The 15418-nt window shown below is 47.2% G+C and overlaps 1 long non-coding RNA gene across 1 annotated transcript; it reads left to right on the plus strand.

The window, feature by feature from the left end:
- Positions 1-1282: 1282 nt before the first annotated feature.
- On the plus strand, positions 1283-12833 carry LOC130143835 (uncharacterized). The gene is made up of 3 exons (XR_008819893.1): positions 1283-5896; positions 8041-8211; positions 8323-12833. It is a non-coding gene; the product is annotated as an uncharacterized LOC130143835 (long non-coding RNA).
- The last annotated feature ends 2585 nt before the right edge of the window (positions 12834-15418 follow it).

Here is a 15418-nt window from a genome sequence, read left to right on the forward strand (position 1 = left end):
CCATCATCTCAGGAACAAGGGCATGGGAGTGGACACATACCTACGGCTGAACATCTGGCAGAACCCCTGGTGCCAGCTGTGCTGGCTCGCAGGTCCTTCCACCACTGGCCAAGCCTTACAGGGCTGGCACCGCCAGCCCCGTTGTGCAAGGGATGCGGGAACTTGAAGGGGAACAAAATGGAGGTAAACGCCTTGCAGATGTGAAGCAGAGCAATCAGAGCAAATCTTCATGGGGCTGCATCTGTTGGTACCACAGGCCAGCATGAGCAAGTGTTTCCATTTCTCTGCTGGTGTGTCTGATGTTCAGATCTATCTTATGCAGCGCAATGTCTGCGGCACTGGAGCAAGTATCCACACCTTTCAGCAGAGGGTGTCTAATTAAGCTCGTGAACACTAATTGCTTAGGCTGAGTGCGGATGGTAAGACACCCTTTTGCTTGGGAACCATAGAAAAGTTACACGCTAGGGCTGTGCAAGCTGAGAAATGTGTAAATAGAACAGATAAATTATCCTCTAAGTTACAAATGGGCTCAGAAGCAGAGCTGCGGCCAACCTTTGCATTAGATGGGAACAGCTGCATACACCAAAGCCTCCAGATTTCCATAGAAACTTGGATCAGCCATAGATTATCTTCATTTTGTAAATGTTTTAATTATTATACTATGATACTGTTCTGTAGGGATTGCAATGCTGAAGCCAAGGCTCCGTGGAAGCCACATTTTAAAAGCAGTTTCCCTAGACCATATTTTAAGGAAAGCAATGCTGCTTTAGGATTAAGACTTATGGTTTCTGATAGATTCTCTTTTTTTTTTTTTTTTTTTCATGCTGCTGCATCCACTCTTTTAAATAAATAAACTCCCACTGAGCTTGCTACTCCAGTGGGACTGGATTGAACTTCCCAGGCATGCATGAATTATAAAGTCAGATATATGTTCCTGCGGAGAGGAGAATTACTTGCAGAAACCATCTACTGATGCACGTAGCCTGCCTCAGTCCCTTGAAAAATAAAACCCTGGGTGCGTGCGGGTGCAAAGAGCCAGTGCTGCACCCGGACGGGAACCAGCCCTGCATTGCCCCACAGAGATGTGTCACTCCCCGGGTGTTGCAACCGCTCTGCGTTGTGGCCGGGGAGATGGCCCTGCAGATTGCGAAGGGGTTGACAGGATGTGGCTTCTGCGTGCGCGGCAGCTGCGCCGGCGCCGATGTTTGTAAGATCAGGTACCGCCGTGGAAGCGGAGTCCGGCAGGCGGCCCCGGGAGATCTGGTTAGATCAAAGGCTTTCCCACGGTGAGGGCCGCCGGCACGGTGGCAGCGGTGAGCGTGTCACCGATTCCTCCCCTGCGCCCTGGGGTCTGTGCGCACCCCAGCACCAGTGGGCTGGAGAGGTCGTCTTTGCCTTAGCTTTTGCAACAGCAGCCTGAGGATCCAAGCTGCAGGCGTTGCTGTTGCTTGATGCCGTAAGGTGTATACAGGTTGTCCCGGTGTGGTGCAGACACAGGTGTGAAGGTGCCCGTGCGGCTGGGAGCATGCCCCCAGTCTGCCCTGCCTGCGGAGAGGGGCTGGTTGGCTCCAGCAGTGGGTGCCGCCACCAGCACTGCCCTGCTGGTGCTCTGCCCTGCTGGTGCTCTGCCCCTGCCGGGCTCCTCTCCTCGCCCTTTCCCTGCCTATCTCCCGGGGATGCAAGGTCCTGAGAATCAAACCTACCCCTGTGCTAGAGGAAATGCCCCTTAAATAACATATCTGCCTGGGACAGAGTCAGTCCAGTCTCTCAGACAAAGTGAAGCTTTTTTTTTTTTCCCCCCTCATAGGGGATAATTTTGCTTGCCTTTCCCTGCGGGGCAGGTGGGCAAGGGGGACCTGAGCACCAAACGCCCAAGCCTGCTGCTTCTGACAGGTTTTGAGCCAACCACAAGTCAGTGGTTCTTCGTGTGCTTTCTCTATAAAATGTTGTGTTTTGCTGTCCTGCATTATAAGGAGCAGAGATGCTGGCGGGTGGGCGATGGTGCAGCCAAGTGGTCACATCCATGTTTCTGCAAGAAGGTTTTTGCCCAAGCTCAGCAAACTGTGAATCAGAGTACAGCTCCTAACAAAACAGAAATCCTCCTAGCCTGTGCTTTGTTAGTCATTGATTGAGGCAGTGTGATGAAATACTTGGCCCTTCTCGCTGTGATAAGCGCTTTATTTTTAGACTACCTTTTAGCATCGCTTCAGCAGCTGGTCCTGCAGGCTGGGCTGTCGCCTCCAGCTCTCAATGCACACGCAGACCCTGCTGTCAGCACGTGCTGGACTGTTGCTGAGCCCTTCCAGCTCCTAATTTACACTCCGGGACAAGATGTCGCTGTAAAACATTTGCTTTGTCTTGCCTTTGTCTTCCTCTCACCTTTTGCTGCCGTGCTGTATCTTGCCATGACTTTTTGCAGAAACAATTTTCTGGTCAGCTCCCCAAAAAGCATCCTACATCTTCACTTTTCTCCAGTTCCTTCCACCAAACTGAATATTTTAGGGGCACTTGAGGGTAATTTGTTAAGACAAGAAAATGCCTGGCAGGATACCGTTCTGTGCAGAGGCAGCCGCGTGTGCAGCGCCCTACGGCTCTGCCTGCGATGACAGAAACCAGCCGGCTGCGTGTGCCTGCTGACAGGGCTCTGGGTGAATGCTTAGGTGTCTGCTCTGGGTATCCCAGGCGATCCCAGTGTGTCCCAACCGAAGCCCACGTCAGCATACGGGGGCTGACCGTTCCTGAAAGCTGCCACCAGCACGAGCAGCTGCAGATCCCTAGCTTCTCCAGCCTGGGATGCTTTGGAGCTTTTCTGGCGGCAGCGCAGTAACAGCACCAGGGATCGGAAAATTTGGGACCGCTATTTTTCTGCTTGGAAATGCCGATGTGTTGAGAAATTAATTCTCTTGTAGAAATGGTTTGAATTGGACAAAATTACATTTAAATAGGAAAAACTGGTAACAAGCAATTTCAGTTTCTATTTTGGAATGGTTTGATTCAATGTCTTTCAGTCTTATAGAAAAAGATAGCATATGATTTTAAAGGCCTATATCAGATTTCATAGGCACCAAACACTTTGATGTACCTGAAGTTAAACAATTTTGGAATTGCATTCCATGGCAAATTCATTACCTGCTTTTGAGTGGAAAACAAATTCCAAACCAGCAGATTTTTCCCATAAAACAAAAAAAACCTTACACCTGTCTCCCTTCCAGCTCCCCATTCAGAACAAAATATGTAGCTCTGTTCCCTGCAGGAACACAGAGCTACATTTATGACCAGGTTCATCCTTTTTGCCCTACATCTCAGGCTGCTGGATTTACATGTGGGATTTCTTAGACATGCCAGGTTGACCAGCCACGTGCTGGGCAGATGCGTTTCACTGGGGCGGTAATTCAGAGGGGTCCAGGACCCAGCAGATTTCCTGAGCCTGTTCCCATCTCCTGCCCTTTCCCAGTGGCACAGCAGTCCCTGTACCTTTGCTGCCCCATGATTTCTGCTGGCACTTTGGAGTGTTTCAAGGTCTGCACCAGCCTGTGAAAACCCCTTGGCAGCAGAAAAGGTCCTTAAAGTCCAGCCAGACAAACTTTCCCAACAGAAAAAAAGAAGTTTCCCTGGGGCGATAACTTAAAGGCATTCAGGCACAGCATCCTCATTAAGCACAGGTGAGGAGAGCAAGTCTACCTTGTACAACACTCACGTTTTCTCCCAAGAGCTTTTCCGTCTTCCCCTGCTATAGCTGGTCTTCCTCCACCCTCTTCTTCACCAGTAATTAGATGTCAGACTACAAAGGTGCTCGTGGAAGGACTCTCAGCCACCTCGCTGCATCCCGCATGCACTGGGGATCATGCTCATCATCATTATTATTGTTATTATTAGTACAGTAGCATCTAGAGAGCTCAGGCATTGTGGCAGGCATTGTGCAGACGTGTAGGAAAATGTCAGTCTTTCCCTATGGATATGCAATCGACAGCAAGATTCAACAAGAGGGAGGCAAAATTAGAAGGAAGGGTTGGTGCAAGGGATGGGCAGCCAAACTGACCACTGCTGCTCGCTCTTTGAAGCGTTGGATAAGGTCGATAAATGGAAATGGGCTCCATAAAAAGTCATTAAATGTTTTAAAAATTTAGGCTAGTTATAGCCTTTATTTATTTACTTTTCTCAGCAGTACAATTTTGAAAGGCTTTGAAGTCCGGTTTTCTGAAATCGCTTGTGTGACCAAAGTCCCAGAGACTTTCAGGGCGATGGGAACTCCTGGATCCCTTTGCTGCTGTAAGAAGCATCACAGTGTTTCCTCCTTTACATAAAGATTTCTGAATACTGCAGCTGGGGACAAACTTTTAAAATTAAGATATGTATGGGTGGAGAGAATGAGGGTGATGCATCTAAAAAAATCCCAAAACTTTATCTAAAATTTTCAATTTATATGGCATTTATGACTTTTTTCAAAGGTGATGCTGCTAAGCTCTTTATAGACCAGTAAAATGAGAGTTTATGTGAAAATGATTTTGACACTTTAGATATTCTAACAAAACATTTCAGCCTATATAGGCCTCTGCCCAGTTTGTGTGTTTATAGGTATTTTGGGGGGAAAAAAATAGCTGCTTTTAGCAGTATGTGAATCTCTAAGGACAATGTTCACTAACACAGCTTCTGTAATCAGCCACGATGCCCCTGCGGTCAGCACCATTCTGATGCGTCGGTGTGCCAGAAATCCACGTCAGTGTCCAGGAGGGATGACTAGGAGGGGTTACCGCATGTTGAGCCGCAACTGAACAAGAGCTGAGGTATTTCCTCAGCATGATCTGTAATTCTTACAGAAATCAAAGCTAATGTGTGGACAGGTGGAAAAAACCCAAACCCTCCATGTCTTTGGAAAAATCACCAGAGTGTTCAGGGCCTGTATTGGAGAGTTGTTTTTCAAGGAGCCTTAATGTGGTCCTTTTTTGACAGCAGGAGATGTTCGTGCACATCCTCTTCAAGCGCTGATGTCCGAAATCTGCCCATCAAAGATGCAGTGCTGTCAAATCACAGGAAGCGGCAATAAGTTGATCTCAGTAGGTGGATATTTTCCATGCAACTAAAAGTACGACATGGGAGCTTTGCAGAACTGCAATCCTGAAAAAGCTTGACCGCTCCCATTCAAAGGCAATAAATAAGAATTTTTTATTTTGTCTTTACCACTGATAAAGGGCTCGTGTGCCCCAAGGGAGAAGGAGCAGAGGGAGAAGCACTTGAAAATCTGGCTTCAGTAAGTTGTTCCTTAAATTCAGTGAGTCATGATTTTCTTTTGGTGCATGTGGCGCTTTGTGTATAAACTCCAGCCCAGTCAGAAAAATATCTCTCAGTTATTCGTGAGAGCTAGTAATGGTTTCCCAAGGATTAGTTCCTCCTAAAAGATACTGCCTGCATTCCTTTGGAAGATGCCCTCCCACAGGCCCTCTCTTACAGTGCTGCACTAAAAATAGTGCTCAGAGCTTCGTTGCGACAGCTCCATGTTGCAATTTTTATGGTTAGGTAGGTGAAATGACTTTAATTCAGCCAGCTCCATTCACTTAAATTTGCATGATAATGTCGTTAATTATCCATGTATTTCAAACCCAATAATGATTTCACAAAAAGATAAGACAGGGTCCTGTTTTTCTTTCCTTATATTTTAAAAATGCGCATAGACTTTGCATAATTAAAATGCTGCTCTTTTTTTTTTTTTTTTTTTTTTTTCCTCCCCTGGAATGGAGATTCGTATCTATTGCAGGTTGAAGTGCAAGCTTGTCTGCGTGCTGGGATGCTGTCCTCCAGCTGCTCGCTCGGCATGTGTGCTCCAGCAGATCTGACTCACCGTATCTTGCTGCCACACTGGTGACTGAAGGAAGCTGCTGGGAATGTAACTCTGATCCAGGTTAATCATCACTGCAAAAGGCTGTGCAAAATGAGCTGCTGCCCGGCTCCTCTGTCACTTCGCTCCAGGGTGGCATTGGTGGTTGGGACGGGCAGCAGATCGCTGCCTGGAGAGCAGATCTTTTTTTTTACCTCTGCGCAGATAAACCAGCTGATGGCAAATGGCGCTTCCTCATGGGCTGCCGCTGTCAGCAAATTCGGTCAGTCTTTGTGGCACATTTAGTCCTTACCTTTCCTGTGGTCTGTGTGGATGCAGAGGTTGGGGCAGGCTGGAGCTCCTGGGTGGGAGCAAGTGCCCTCGACAGGGATAGGGCAGGTAGCACTGGGTGTCCCTCAGCCACCGCGGATGTTCAGCCCTTGCCTAACCACACACCCCTGGAGCAAGGCACTGCCTTAGACAGCCCCAAAACCCTTCCTGGCCCAAAGGAATAATGAACACAGGGGATATTTTTCCACCCACCTTTTCTTACATCTCTTTTTAGCGCATCAGCCCACAGCTTCAGAAAACGTAAAGCACTCTGTCTTTTCTGGGTGAGAAAAGAAGCACCTTTTTTCCATTTTAAAAATGGCCTTGTGGAAATGGCGTTGTGCCCCTGCTTCTCGGTGGTATGGCTTGGTCTGAAGTGCGCTTCTTGTTCCTGCTCCAAAAACCAGACAAGATGACCAAGGACAGAGGAGCGCTCCCTGTGCCTGTGCAGGAGCAGGCTAGTGCCTAGTCTGGATGCCAGGTAGATGGTTAATGAGATTATGGCATTGGGGAACTGAAACTATTTCCTTTGAAAAGGCAAAAGATCAGCTCTGCTGCTCCCTTTCCACTGTTGACTTTGTTTGTTTTGCATAAATGGTTACTTGGCTGGCATGTGGTTGAGTAAAAAAAAGGTCCCTTGGCCCTTCGAGATGAGGAAAGACATCCAATGTTGAAAGGAGGTTGTGAGGAGGTTCAAGAGTTGTCCTCCCCCTGGGAGAGGGAAAGGATGCTCCTGTGGGGACCTGAGTAGTGCCCAGCACTCCCGACGCATCTGAGACAGACAAAGCTCCATGTCTGCTAGTACTTGAACCAATGTTAATTAAAGCATTTTAATGAGGATGTTTTGAGAACTGCATGTTAGTCTGTGCATGCCCTTCGTGAAATATTAAACATCTCTGCCCTTTCAGCAGCGTCCTCCTCCCCAGAAGGTCTTCCTGCAAATGGGGTTTGACGCTCCTGATAATTTCACAGCTAAAGAAACCTGGAGAAATAATCTTCTACAAAAATCTTAATGTGATCTTTGATGTTGCAGTCAAAGAAGCACATGCCAGAAAATGTTTTGCTTTCTTCAGTTCATCCTCTGGTAGTGTTTGTTGTTATTTTCCCGTCAGGCATGACAACAAGCAGCTGATTAACTCATTAGCCAAGAGCATCAAAGTGCAGGGTGAGAGCATGAAATCTGCTCCTGTGTCCTCCAGCCGCTCCTTGCAGCTCGGTGGTTTCTGCAAGGCCTGTCTGAGGCACAAAAAGTTCTCTCAGTTACTCACGGGCAGAAGCGTGCCCTGTCTTTCTTGAGTTCCGTCTCCACACTCAGGGACCGTAGCTGTGTCAGAGCATCTCAGCCTCTGTCCAAGAGGACAACCCAAGCTCCAGCCCATGTGTTCATCATCTAGTGGTCAAAGGTAGCCCCACAGAATGCTGCACACACCCCAACCCGCCCCTGAAAAACATTCTACACCCTATGCCAGGAGCTCATCAGGCCACATTGCGTGGAGGGTCCCCTATGGAGAACCACAGCCATGGGACAGTGAGGGAAAGTGCCACATGGTGATGCTCCAGGTTGAGAGACCAAACATCACTTGGTGGGCAGGTGATGTAGAGAGCACACATGCAGTTTTTCAAAACTGCTCCTAACTATGCAGCTCTCTGGAGCTGCAGGAGCAACTGGTAATGTTGAGTTTCTCTTGCAGGTCCAGGTCATGTGGAATCATACTCAAGGCAGTAGTTTGCACCTGAGTGCTGCTGCTTTGCGTTGAAAGCCACCACGGTATTTGCTCCCCTAAGTGGTGTGCTCCATCTCAGTGTGGCTATTGCCCTGCCTTAAAAAGACCAGCAATGCCCCAGATCTTGCTGGTGGAGGGTAAGGTGAACTGTCTGTCATCTGTGTACACCTGCAGCCCTTCAGAAGCAAAGGATCAGCAGTTTGCTGCACTCATGGTAAAATCTTGCAGACCCAAGGATGTCTACACAAGCCCTGCAAGCATGGCACAGGAGCACGGCAAGCCCATGGCCTCCCAGAGCGCTCCTGCACAGCAGACACGGGAGAGATCACCAGCAGGACCCACCAGGTACCCGATGTGTCTTGTTTTCTACCTCCTCTCACTCCTACCCCAAGGTTATGGCCTCCCATCCTCTCTCCCCTTCACTTCCAACGCAAACTTCCTTTTACACCCCACCAGCTTCTGCCTCCTCCTTGCTTGCACACCTTGACCCAGCACCTGTCCCCCAGATGTGCAGAGCCCAACAGGACCAAGCCAGCTCTGCCCAGGGGCCTTACCACACTCTGCCAAAGCCTTCTTGGCTTTAGCAGCCTCCTAGAACTTCCACCACCCATTAGGCATGGAGCGTCCACCCCACCCACAACCACCATGGTTCGCCTGGCTTCCTGAACACCTCTTCTGGCAGGAATCACCACAGTCCAGTGGGGCTTGAACGGCGCCCAACACCATCCTGCAGCTGGATGTCTGGGACGTGGGAGCCTCCTGAGCTGAAGAACGGCCAGGATTTATTGGCAAGGCTGGGTTCAGGTCCCTTATGTGTGGCACTGTCACAAAGGGAAAGGACCAGATCTTGCAACTGCAGAGCTAAACGGGACTCACAGCTTAGCACCGTGGTTTTCTCCTCGAGCAAAGGTCTTTGCAAGGACAATGCTCACATTGGCAGCGCTGGGGGATGGAAGCTGTTCCTGGAGAACTCATCAGCAAGGTTGATGGGTTGGCAGTGTAACCAAAGGCAAAATGAAAAAGAGGAGCGTGGCAGGATTAAAGCATTCTTACATGGCTGAATCCCCTGAGTCCCAGCCCTGGCAGCAGTGCCACTGCTGAGCTCCTGGTTCTCCAGTGATGCCCTCGCTCCCACAGCCTAGCCGTCCTGTGGCTTATTTAGCACCAAGCGAAAAATCCAACACTGAGGCCCTTTATTTTGCAAGTCTGCAACACCAACACGCCTCTTTGCAAAGACCAGTGTGCACTTGCACACCCACCACGGGCTTCATCAGCACCTGAAACCCTTCCCTGACATGGTGCTCCACAGGAGGCATAAGGAGATTTAATCCCACATGAAGTGACGCAAGGAAATGGTTATATTTTTTTCCCCTTTACATAAGGAGCTGCCACAGCGCTCCTGAGAAATAGATATCCAACGGCAAGCCGCAGGCAGTGTCAGATGACAGATACATGTTTAAATAATGTCTTTATTCCAGTTCAGCTGAAAAAATAACTATTGAATTTGGGTCTTAAGCCAAGAAGTACCTTTGTTTCTGAGTGCTCATTGATTGAAACATCTTGTGCTTTCAGCTGGGTTCTAATAAAGACATTGCATTACCCTTCACACACAGTATTCAAATAATATCTTTATTTGGGAGGAGAGAGGAATTTAGAGAGTGACCTTAGTGTTTCTTGAGATTTGAAGAATTTCACCCAGCCTAGAGAAACTCCTAAACTCAGGGATTTCTGCTAGAACAGGAAGTTTCTCCCACATTGTTATCCAGCAAAACGAGGTCTGGATTATATTTAGCCCCATTCATTCAGCACAATGAAAAGTAAGACTCCAGCCAATTTCTTTAAGCAAGTTTATTAATAAGTGGTAGCTGTTTGGTGGCTGGTCATTCTAGGTGGCTGGGGAAGAGGATATATGCCGCACAACCTCCCTCCCTCTGGACGAGGTTCCCCATAAATTGGACCACTTGAAGCACTTTATAACCTCTGTGAGTACCTGTGCACGCCTGGCAGCCTGGACATTGTCCCAGGTACAGCTCCCAGCCCCGTCCCACTCATTCCTGCTTGCTGGCCCCTGCTTCACTGGAGCTGCAAACAAACCATCAGGGACAGTTTAGCAGCTTTTAAACTGGAGTTAATCTTCCAGGAGCTCCTAACTAGAGCCTCCAGGTGGCTCTGTGTAGGACCGTTGACCGTGCGGCTGCTGAGCGAGGAAGCCCCGCTTGCTGCAGGTACTGCAGTAACGGAGAGACCCAGCGTATGGGAGCACACGAAGGTCAGGAGCTGGGGTCAGTGAGGGCACCTACAGCCTGGCTGTAAATTCTGGCTTCATCCGTTGCTTTCTGTCTATCCAAAGACAAATCGCTTGGGGTACATCTCGGCTGAGGGCTAGAAAACAGAACTTACGGTAGTTTTATGCACGACAAACTTCATGACCCCATAACTTCACCTCAAAGTATCTGTAGCATGTTTAGGATGTGCTGAGCTCAAAATATCTCCTGCCTGTGCCCAACTAATTTAGACTATGTCACTTGAAGTTTGGGCTTGCCCTAAAGGGCTGAGGTCCTCACCACCTGCTTCCATTTGTAGTCATCAAGGGGAGAGGTCTGGAGCTGAGTGTCCCTGCAACATCTGCAGCAGTGGGATATACTCCCCTTGAGGCCCCAAACAAAATTCAGGCAATACGATGTCTTGGCTTTGCTTGGACCGGAAAAATTAGTTGCTTTCCTCCTACAGGGAGTGATAGTGGAGGCGACCTCTGTGCTTCTGTGAAAGTACAGCAATATGTGGCTGTCCTCTCTCAATCTAGGAGCCATGGTAGCGTGCCTTCACAGGCTATGGGTGCAAGGGAAGAAAGGACCCAGGAAGCAGCCCGTGGCAACCACAAAACAATGCAGCTGGAAGTCAAATGTAGAAGAAGGAGTGGTATCAGTCTAACTTCTCCCTAAAAACCGTAGATGTCCATGTAGAAGAAAGAAAAATTCTCTGGTACTCTGGAAACCAAACACGAGTCCTGGGAAGGTGGTGGTCAGCGTGGTCTTGGGTTCTTTACTGAAACAGCTGGAGCAGTTCATTCCGTCGGTGCCCACCTCACCTTCTTCAGCACCCATCACATCAGCATCATGGCACTGAGACTTCTCAAAGCTCAGCAGTTTGCACAGTTCAGCCTGAAAACTCAGGCACTGCTGTGAGCCATGTTTCAGCCAGATTTGGAAGATCTTAGCCAAAAATACTGCAAATGGACTTAACTATCTCTAAGGACGGCTGACACTGTGTGCCATCAGAGCACGGCGTCTTCAAAATGGGTACAAGGTAGATAGGTAAGGCCACCTAAGCCAGCCAAAAGCAAGTTATAAAAGTACTAAAACATTAAGCCACAGAATTTCTTCGAATTCTAGCAATTTTTATGTATGTGTATGGTTGGCGTTGCTCTGTTATTCCTGCCAAGCACTCAATTAGCACTTGAGTTAATAAGATGTTTTAATGGCTGTTAAATTAATCTCTGACAGTAAACCGAAATCTCTGAAATTAAACCCTGACAATGCTTTCCAGTGTTTTCCCAGGGAAAGATATTCTTTCAGCCCAATTCCTATGTTATCTTTGTCACTAATTATTTGTGTTTATTCTCTTTACTACGCTTATTTGATTTCATTTGAACTTAGATGCAGCGATAGGGGATGTAATTTGGCATTTTCCTCTAATGTGCTGAACAGATGAGGATTAGGGCTCTGTGGCTATGAGAAAATGAGTCCTCATAATCATTTGTTCAAACAGAAATCACGGAGACTTTTTGACGACTGTCATACCCCCTTTGATTTGCTATTCATCAGTGCTTTTCTGAGTGTTTCACAGAAACCTTTGCCAAAATGAAAATATTGCCAAGAGAGGTGAAAACATGGAGCAGCCCAGGAATACCTGGGAAAACGTTTGGACTGACCTGCACCACAGCTGTTTTCTTCTGATGGTCTGACAGTGATCCAGGCAGGAAAAAACCAATATTTTGGGTGTTAGCTCATCAGTCACTCAAAACAGCTAGTGTACTATAAATAGAAGGAAAAATGTCAAGTAAAAGCAATATGCAATATGTCCAAAACCCAGGGTTTTAGATTGTTTTGACCTGAAAAAATCAAAAGTACAAAAGAAAACCCGTGATCTGTGGGCAGTTCACAGTTCTCCCCTGGCTGGGGCATGGAGGGTGACGGTCGCCTGCCCAGGCTGGGAGCAGGGTTGGTGCATGGTCAGGTTCTTGTAGGTCTTGGTCTGAGGTATCTCCCTGGCTTCGTTCAAACTGATGCTTCTGCTGTGAGTGGAATAGCCTAGGGCTGGAGCTGTGCTGACAGAAATGAAAAGCTTTCATAAAATTATGTCATGCGCTGAATGTGCCAGCTTGTCGTGTAATAATAGCTAAAACTTTCTGTAATTAAAACAAGTAGCTAGCTATGGTGTCTGACTATGATCAAAGCTCTTTTGTCTGCTTGGACAGTTGGCACGTGAAAGGTTTTGGCTTACATGGAAAATACTGTTGCGGTTTTTCTCTTGGTTTGAAATGGCAAGAAACATACCATCTCGGATTATCCCTAAACTGAAAGAAAACAGTAACGGGAAACTGAGAAGCAGAATGTGCATGACGTAAAATGTCTACGATTTCTGGCAGAAGCAGCCCCCGTGCCCAACCATCATGCCTTCAGAGCGGCTGACCCGCTGCTGCAATGCAAATGGTTGAATCACGCCATTTTACATTGCTGCGGAGATGGGAATAAAGCTCTTCAGAACATTCCCAAATGTCCTGCATTGCCTTTTTAAAATAAGAATTGCTTTCGCATAACAAATATTTGTCTGAATTGTGACCAACCAGTCGTCTCCCCATTAGATTTTTTTCTCATTATTTGGATTGTGATTGTTTTGAGACATTTTATGGAAAAAAGCCACCTTTCTGCTCACAAGAGAAACCTACATTATTTTCCCATATTCATGTCTGGTTTTCCTATTACAAAATAAAGGGCTTGGTGAGTAAATATAAACTGCTTCTGTTCTCAAATTCCTCTTCATCTCAAAAAAACCCCGAACTAATCCAGTATTCTGTTGGCATCTCTGGAAACATCTACTTCTGCTTAGAAGTCTCTGGGAGGATAAATATGAAGCAAGTTTTGAAATAAAATAGATGGGAACTGATTGGCTGAGGAGCATCAGCCAATAATATAACCTTTAAAATATTAGGTTAGGCAAAAAAAAAAAATCATCTGAGGGAAGTGGCCAGCAGTGTATGGCTGAGCATTGGGATTTTTTCATCCCTTCTCCTGAAGTTCTGAGGCATATTGTGGGAAGATTTGCTTCTTCCACATCATGTGTGCAATCATGCCTTTTTTGTGTTTCCTGTAATTTCAAGTTATATCCTGTGAACTTGGTGGGCACAGGCTGAATATTGCCCCAAACTGAGCTATGTTTGGTGTGGGTCATCTTCTGTTCTTGGGCACGGCTGACAAAATGGGTTCTACCTTCAAGTGTCACTCTGCATGCAAGAGTGCCTACCCTCTGTCGCTTCTGACCAGAGATTTTTCTACCTTTGCAGCTTATCAGAGACAACAGGCAATCTTTTTTCCTCCTGATTTGGATATCTGGCTAATGAACTGATCATCTTGGGCCACCTCTGTGTCAGAGGGCAGAACTTCACTGTGAATGGTCTGAGTCCACCTCTTCAGCCTGTGTGGTCCTTGAAGCAACTCCAACTCCATGGCTGGCGCTTTTGGACCCGGAGCAGATTGCAGAGCATGCAGGACCCACTCACCCCTGGAGGTTTAGCAACATCTACTGGCAAATCCTGCTGATGTCTGTGAGGATCTCCAGTGGTTTGCATCTTGGTGATGCCCCTTTTTAGACTGCACCTTCTCCGCTTGTCATCTTGGTTCCATATAGTACTGTCTATAGAGCAACCCATTGGTTGCGTGACAATTGGTTGCATGCAAGACAACCTCTTGGGCGCGTGACAATTGCTTTTCTGGTGTATGAGCAGATGCTTCCCAAGCATGGAGACAGCCATCCAGGATGCTAGTAAGATGTGCCCACATGGGCATTTCAGTAGCACAAGATCTTTGCTCACTACAGAAACAAACCTTCATCTCTAACTTGACAAACCACAGCACCGTGCAGGCTGCAGGCAAAGGTGTCATTAACATATCCAGGGACATGGCCTCCAGGTGACGACAGACAGCATTACCAGCGTGTGCAATAGCAACAAGCAATGTGCTGTGACATTCCCCCATCCCTGGCAGGAAGCTGCTGACCTACGGAGCTTTCCTATTAGATTCATTTATACACAGCTCACCTTCAGCAAGTGCTTTTAATTGACACCCTGACTGATCTGCCTCCCAGGGAAGATGAGCGCTGGCATCTCGTAGACTGGTTTCTTGGACTGGAGATATTTGGAAAGAAACACGTTTACTGCAGATGGCAGCGCAGAAAAGTCCAGCCTGCCGTCCTCTAAAAGGAAGGTGTCAAAGGCTGTGGCTGGAGCTGTTTCTGCTTCTGTACTTGGTCTGATTGCCTGAAAGTGGCCACCTTGGTCCTGTGACTGGGATTTCCACTGCCTGTTTCAAAGAGCTCTGTGGAATGCCGCCTCCCTTTGCTGCTGTCCCTGTGCAGATCTCTGTATCCAAGCTTGTCTGCAGCTGCTTATGGCATTCGCACAAGGCAGCTCTCACCATTAGGACATGCCTGCTCCTCTCTGCAAAGGAACTTTTCACTGCCAGCAGAAAGGGACAAGAAACATTTACCTGGCACAAAACATTTGACTTTCAGTTGGTGATCTTACATGTTACAGGTGAAAGACTTGAGTATCTGCTGCAGCTCAGTTAGGGTCTGTATGCAGCCTCGAATAGATGGAGCATTGATGTCTTTACATCCCTCCAACTGAGATCTCACAAATGGTGATGGTTGTTATCCTTCTGTCTCTGGTACAGACAGGAGGGAAGGGTCCCTCACCAAAATCCCCATCATGCTGGTGGTGTTTGTCTACTCACTGTGCTAATGGGCATGTCGACTATACACATACCTCCAACCTTGCCTACCATAACCAGCCTCTCTTTTTGCATACGCAGACTTCTGTTGAGTTCTCTTGAGTCCTCAGGGATTCATTCCACTTAATGAAAACACAAAAGATTTGTGTTACTACTACTGTAGTTTGAAGTGTTTCTCAATATTGTATCATCTCACATCAGGATATGGTTAAGTAAAAGATGGAAGCTGTATTTTGAGCTGGACTGTAATTTGCATGGTTGCACAAGGTACAGGAATCCACTGTGCAGCTTAGCACCTTCTCAAGCTGAGAAACTCTAAAGCAGAAAGGTTCCCTGAAAACCAAAAGCTTAAAAAATGCTGCTATTTTGCACCATTTAAATTCTTAGGTGATGTGAGCGTAGTGCGGTTAGGGTGACGCAGTTCTAGCGGGCAGGACTAGGAAAATGGTATCTTCTGTGATGGTAACTGAATTTTTTCTGATATTGCTTTCTATATTGATTGATGCTTACCTTTCTTCCTGGAATGCAGCATATATTTTTTTTTT

Source organism: Falco biarmicus, chromosome 1 (assembly GCF_023638135.1).
Source record: "Falco biarmicus isolate bFalBia1 chromosome 1, bFalBia1.pri, whole genome shotgun sequence".
Lineage (NCBI taxonomy): Eukaryota > Metazoa > Chordata > Aves > Falconiformes > Falconidae > Falco > Falco biarmicus.